Source organism: Meleagris gallopavo, chromosome 28 (assembly GCF_000146605.3).
Source record: "Meleagris gallopavo isolate NT-WF06-2002-E0010 breed Aviagen turkey brand Nicholas breeding stock chromosome 28, Turkey_5.1, whole genome shotgun sequence".
Classification (NCBI taxonomy): Eukaryota; Metazoa; Chordata; class Aves; order Galliformes; family Phasianidae; genus Meleagris; species Meleagris gallopavo.
Genome location: NC_015038.2, coordinates 3,927,848 through 3,934,402, shown reverse-complemented (window position 1 = coordinate 3,934,402; position 6,555 = coordinate 3,927,848). Strand labels below are relative to the sequence as shown.

Here is a 6,555-nt window from a genome sequence, read left to right as displayed (position 1 = left end):
GAGGAAGAGGGAGAGGAAAAGGAAAAAGAAATGGGAAAGGGAAAGGGAGAAACTTCATTCCCAACAATGAGCCTGGAGAGGGCAGTGATATCTCTCCATGGAAATAGCCCCATCCATGGGGATCAGTGGTGCCTTGATGTGAGCGAAGAGAAGATTAGGAGACAAGTGGATTACAGCCTGTAATTAAACACCCAGGGAGGAGGTCTGTGATGCCACAGAAGCCTTTAATCTTGCAGTCAAAGCTTCCCAAGGGACACGGGCAAGGCTGTGTTGCTGAAGCCTCACCTGTTCGTGCGTCTGGTTCTGGGGGACAAACATGGGCTCAGTGCAGGCATCCAGCAGCACCAACTGCTCCCTCCTGCTTTCAGCACAACACCAATGCAGGGTGATGCTCCCATTCTGAGCATGTGGTGGAGAAATGCACCCCAAAATGCTGTCCCCATGGATGCTGAGGAGCTGGAGTGAGGGCAGCCAGGCTTTGTGCAGCCCTGTGGCTTGACTCCTTTTGTGCTCTTTGGCTGAGCATCCTGCAGAAATTAAACTGGGCAGCATCAACAGCAACAAGCAAATGTAATATTTCAAGGCACTTCCAAGTGTAACAATCTTGGGTACTATTAATAACACTTGTGAGGAGTTTTCCTTGAATAGATATGATTTTTATCTTGACAGTGCCTCTTTAAATCATTTTTATCCCCACAAAGTTTGCAAGGAGCATATTTTCTGGGTGCCGTTTATCTTGCCAAATACACACCACCTCTGTTTGCTATTCACTCCCCCTTTAACCATCACTGATAGGACCTGTCCCCACTCTCCTTTTCACTCCTGTTCCCATCCCGAGATGATCCCCTCCCTCCCTCCATCCCTTTGACACCAGTTCTATTGGTGGCAGCAAAATGAAATCATGCGCTCACATCCCCGTGGCCACAAAGCCATCAGGAGGTGGGAAGGGGTGGGCGCTCAGCTGCCAAGCATCCTCACTGCCTGCCCTCCTCTCATTCCTTAAGTTAACATTCAATTTTGTAAAACCATAGAATTTTTCCCTAAATTCTCTGAGGTTTCGTTGTGTTTGTTTTTAGATAGCAGCCACATCCCTTTTATTGCTGCCCAGGACCGCATAGTTGCAGAAATGCAACCTGTTCCCCAAACCAACCAGTGCAGCATGAAATCCTCCCCCTTCTCCCTCCCTCTGCTGTTGTGCTGCCATAAACATGGATTTCAGCTGCTCTCCATGCACCTGAGGTCCTCCACAGCCCTTGGAAGGGGGCACCCAAAGCTGGGGCAGGCACCGGCTGGTGTGCTGCAGGAGATGCGTGGATTTGGGCAACTTCTTCATAACTTCCATAGCTTCCAGACCCGTGGTTTTTAAATCAGCCCCCGTGGGTTGCATCCCAGGGCAGCAAAGGGAGGAAGGGGATTGCAGAGGTGCTCACAAGGGCTCCTCCAGCATCAGCTGCATGGGAACACTGCGCTCCTTGCAGCTGGAGCGAGCAGGGCTGCGAGTGATGCACGGCCGTCAATAAATCGATGGTACATCGACATGCACGTAAACAAAGAGAGAAGCCAAGTGGAAACAAAGCTGAGCTGAGAGCAATGGGGCTGGCAGGGGATGGGAGGGGGCAGCTCCCATGGGTCCGGCACAGCCCCAAATGGCTCAGGGCACAGCTCAGTTCCACCAGCTCTTTGCAGAGGGATGAATCCCTCAAATCTGCCCAAGCAACTCACTTCCTTCTCCACCTGCTCTTCCTAAACCTGTCTTCACAGCACTGATTTCTCAGGCATTTCTGCAATGTGCATTCGGTGCCGGCACAGCTCGGCCCACGGTGCTCTGTGTGCCACAGTCCTGAGCGCCCGATGGACAGCCAAGGCCCAGCACTGCAGCATCATGGGCTGTCCCAGCAGTGTCCTCGGGAGAACAGATGGACGAAAGGCAAACAAAAACCTTGGGGCAGGGAAGGCAGAACTGGGCAGGGAGGAGGGGGGATCCTGCTGTCACATCCATCACTTGCCTGGAAATTAAGACTTCTTCAGTGGAAAACACAAAGAAAGAGCAGATCCTCTTAGAAAACATCAATTCTACTCTTGGAATCCCAAATCTCTCCTTTGGCAGGGCTGAGCTCAGGCACAGGGAGCACAGAGGTTTGTGCAGGCACCCAGCAGAGCAGGCACTGGGATGCAGGGATGCATGCGCAGCATCACAGCGCTCCTGGCTTTCAATGCATGCAAAAAGCATCCCTGTAAGGGACCACGGCCCGGAGGGAACAGCACTGCCTCTTGTTCTGAGCACTCAGCCACACCGCCCAGCATCGCGTGCCGAGACGGCAAACAGCGGAGCAGAAGGTGGAGCAGCCCCGGATGAAAGCAATCGGCAGCGCATAATTTAATTGGAGCAAGAAGGGAGGAGGCAACGAGGAGAGCCGCGCCGAACAAAAAGCAGATGAGAGCCGGGAGTAATAAAATATTCCAAACCAGATTAAGAAATTACAAGTGGGGAAGGCAGCGCTGGGCATGATGCGGTCCCCCTGCAGCTAGGGCTGTGCGCCCCTCCCGGCGGCACCGCGTGCTTTTATCGGACGCGGCAGCCTGCCATCCTGCTGCGAAAATAAATCTGCTTTTGGTGCGTGATGAAAGCCAAGCGCTCCCGCTTCCCTTGTTTCTGAAGGCTTCAGAGGGCTTTTTAAAGGAACACCTGTTACCAGGACCTGGTTAATGACTCATTTGGGGAATACTTGAGGCTTGTCTGTGCTTAATAGGTTTTGTATATGCAGAGCAGGGGACTGGGCAGGGAGCAGGTGCTGGGAAGCAGCCGGTTCCCTGTAGGATTTGCTGCTTGGAGCAGATGCCTCAGCCTGTGAGGATGGGACCACAGCAGCAGCACAACTGGAGCTGGAGCTCCCAGGAGAGTTTACTGCGCTGGAAGCATCCAGGCACCACCAACACCCACCTTGCTGCCCATCCAATGGGTGCAGTTGGCTGGCTGGCAGCTCGCAGCTCGTGCCCTTTGCAGCACTTGGCTGAAGTAACAAAATTCAGGCTTGTTATCTCATTCTTAATGCAAATATTGGTGAAAGATGGGAGTCCTCAAGCTCTGATATATTCACTGCCATGCACAACTCACTGTTCCCTAAGCTGGGCATTGGGAGCATTGGGGTGATGCAATCCCAGGGTGCAGGCTCCATCACACTTCATCCTGCCCCAAAATCAGCCACGGAGATGCAGGAAGCAATGCAGCACGAAGGTAAGCATCCCTCCCTGGGAGCAAATCCTGCACTCTGCCCATGGGCTGGAGGAGCACACAAACAGGGAGCGGCTGTTCCTGCAGGAAGCTTTTCCTTCCCGAGGTGTGGGCAGGAGGCATCTCCCTGTTGTCAGCAGCACTGCCGTGCTTGGCAGTGGGTAATTAAAGCCTTTTATTTGCTGCCTGGAGGCACGGAGGCATCAAGGGCTCTCATCAAAGAAGAAACCCAGCGGGCTGGCTTTGTGCAGAGGGGAGGGAAAAGATGCCAAGGCTCTGTGCAGGTTTAAAGAAAGTTTTGGCACCATTCTCCTTTCCTAACTCTTCAAATCCACCTTGTGAACAACTAATCCCCATTTATTCAGCGCTCCGCAGCACTCAGCTGGGTGAAGCCCAGCTCCTCCAGCAGTGCCAGCACGAGGGGTCAGCCCAGCATGCACCCAAGAAATTCCATCCCTAAAGGAATTTCTCCCATTCCACTGAACCACACACCCTGCATGGAATTGCAATCCAGGGGTTCATCTCTCCAGCTCTGCGGCAGCATCCTGAGGTGCTCAGGCACCATGCAGAGGACAAAGCTGCTTGAGATGGGCAGGAGGATCTGTGTTTGCAGAGCAGAGCCAAGATGATGCTGAGTTCCTGCAGCGTCGCATGGTGGGGGCTAACGTGTGCTGCTGGGGGACGTGGACAGGGCTGAATGTTCCAGCCCTCACAGATACCAACAAGACACATAATGCCATTTATCATCTTTAAAAATACGTGGAGTTGGCGAGAGAATGAATTATTCTTCATAACCCAGTTCCTAGGATATTTTTACTGTGCATCATAAATTATAATACCTTTTTATTTTTGTTTTATAGCCTGTCCCCGGCCAATTCTGGTGATCTACATCCTCATTTCCCCCCAGTGCCTTAGGAGCCATCTCTGACTGACTCTCTCCTCCTCCCATCAGCTCCCCAACCTCTTTCCTCCCTCATCCACTCATGCACTGCACTGAGAAAAGGGCTGGGGAGCAGAAACCATCGCCGTCCTGGCAAGGAGCAGGGAACGGGGGCATCCCTGCAGCAATTACAGTGGGAACTCAGACATAAAGCAAAAGACAGAGGGAGGAGAGGTGAGTGTTTATCCCTGAGAAATATGGAGATTTGCCATGATGAGGCTGGCTAAGAACATTACATTCAGCATGCTAAGCCAGAGAGTTTCAGCAGGTTTATTCAGGGCTCAGCGTTAGGCTCCCTATCAGCAGAAAGGCTTTAAGCGTGTCGGGGATTTACAGGCAACAAGAGAAGAAAACAGGCAGCTCCTTGGGAATAGCCCTGCAAGGCTGGCGTCTTTATAGGACGATAGGACCGTATTTCACTGCTGCTAGAAGGTGCTGAGGGGCAGACTGCCTTCCCAAGGCTGACACAGGGCTGCTGGGATGAATGCAAAACCCCCCAGTTACAGTCATTCACATTTTTAGCCTGTTTTCCTGCAGATCTGTAGCCCTTCCCCAATCCCCCTGTCCCCGTTTCCCTATCTAGCCCCCTATGCCTTTCCCTGCAACCATTCCTACAGCTGCCCTGACTTAAATCCCAAACTTCCTACAGCCATGAAATGCCACTTCTCCAAGCTAACTGCCAAAAGACACATAAGCACCCAGCAGGGGAAGGCTTGAACCATAAGAGTGCATCCTCCATTCACTTAAACCAGCACAGGGGGCAAGCAGGAGAGGTTGGGAGAGGCACAATGCCCTGCAAGTGTGGGGCTGAGGGTGGTAGGGTTGGTGCTGCTGTCCTTCCCCACCACAACTGGGGCTACTCAGTGAAAAATGAGAGTACAGGAGCAGGTTAACAGCCTGAATGATTGCTAACAGCTCAACCAGGGGCTTGTTCCTTCTTTCTTTATTGGAGGCTGAGCGATTACTTGTAGGTAGTTAAAAAGCAGGAGCTGTGTGTTATTGCAGGGGATGCTCAGGAGGAACAGGAGGCTAATTAATGAGCAGTTCCTGCTTGCTGCCAGGGGAATGATCCCAGGGGCTGTGCTGGCAGCCAGAGCGGGTTTTAGGAAGCGTGTCGAGGCAGTGCAGCACTGGGGATGGAGGAGGGCTGGGATGAACCTGTTGCTCTACCAGCAGTGTTCCTGGTGCTGCAAGGAGCTGAGCTGCTCAGAGCAACTCAGCCAAATTGCTGCTGGTCATTGGGGGAAAGGGAGGATGGTAGATGCTTTGCTTTTTGGTGGAGTAAACGGGAGAACCCCAATGGGGACATTTCTCTGGGGCTCTGGTACCATCGAGCCCCACCTGCAGCCATGTCAGAGGGGTCCCAACTTGTGATGGGGCTGCAGAGAGGTGGGCCAGAGGGTTCACCCAGGCACACCTGGGATCTTTGTGAACTGATGGAGACACAACCAGCCCTGCGGTGCCCGAGGCCATGGAAGCACAGTCTTAGGGCAGCCACGAGCTGCCAGCTCTGCAAGGCAAGAGCGGTAGGATAGAGGTGGGTGGGAACAGAGCAGCAATGACAAATGGATTTAATTCCTCAGCAGACACCAATCGGAGGGGGTGATTAATGGGAAGAGCACCTCGGCGTGGCCTCGGGTGCACAGTGAGCTGTTTTGGCAGAGGATGAAGCAGCAGGGAGCGGTGCTCGCAGGTGCAGACTTGGAGCTGAGTTAGGGTCCATCCTTGCAGCTGGGGACACAAGATGACAACCATACACATCCAAACCCCTCCTGTCCTCACAGTCCCTCTGACCACCTCCCTGACAAAGCTGCAGCAGGATGGATTGTGCCAGACACCTCATCACTGCCCTCCCATGCACGACTCCTCACCTGGGCTGATGCTCTGCTATTTAGCAGTGTGCTTTTGCAGCTGGGAAAGCAAATGGGATCCTGGGCTCCATCAGGAGAGGGGTAGCCAGCAGGGACAGGGAGGTGATCGTCCCCCTCTGCTCTGCTCTTGTGAGGCCCCACCTGCAGTGCTGTGTCCAGGGCTGGAGCCCCCAGTACAAGGAAGACAGGGAGCTGTTGGAGAGGGTCCAGAGGAGCCACAAAGATGATCAGGGGGCTGCAGCACCTCCCTACAAAGACAGGCTGAGGGAGCTGGGCTTGTTCAGCCTGGAGAAAAGAAGGCTGTGGGGTGACCTCAGTGCAGCCTTCAGTACCTAAAGGGAGCCTACAGACAGGAGGGGAGTCAGCTCTTGGAAAGGGTAGGTAACAGCAGGACAAGGGGAAATGGTTTGAGGGAGGGAAGATTGAGGTTGGATGTCAGGGGAAGTTGTTTGCTGTGAGAGCGGTGAGGTGCTGGAACAGCTGCCCAGAGAGGCTGTGGATGCCCCGTCCAT

At 53.5% G+C, this 6,555-nt stretch overlaps 1 protein-coding gene across 1 annotated transcript in view; it reads right to left on the bottom strand.

The window, feature by feature from the left end:
* The window catches only part of LOC100545453 (metabotropic glutamate receptor 4-like), a 62,964-nt gene that overhangs the window by 56,199 nt on the left and 210 nt on the right, over nucleotides 1–6,555 (bottom strand). The window lies entirely within an intron of this gene.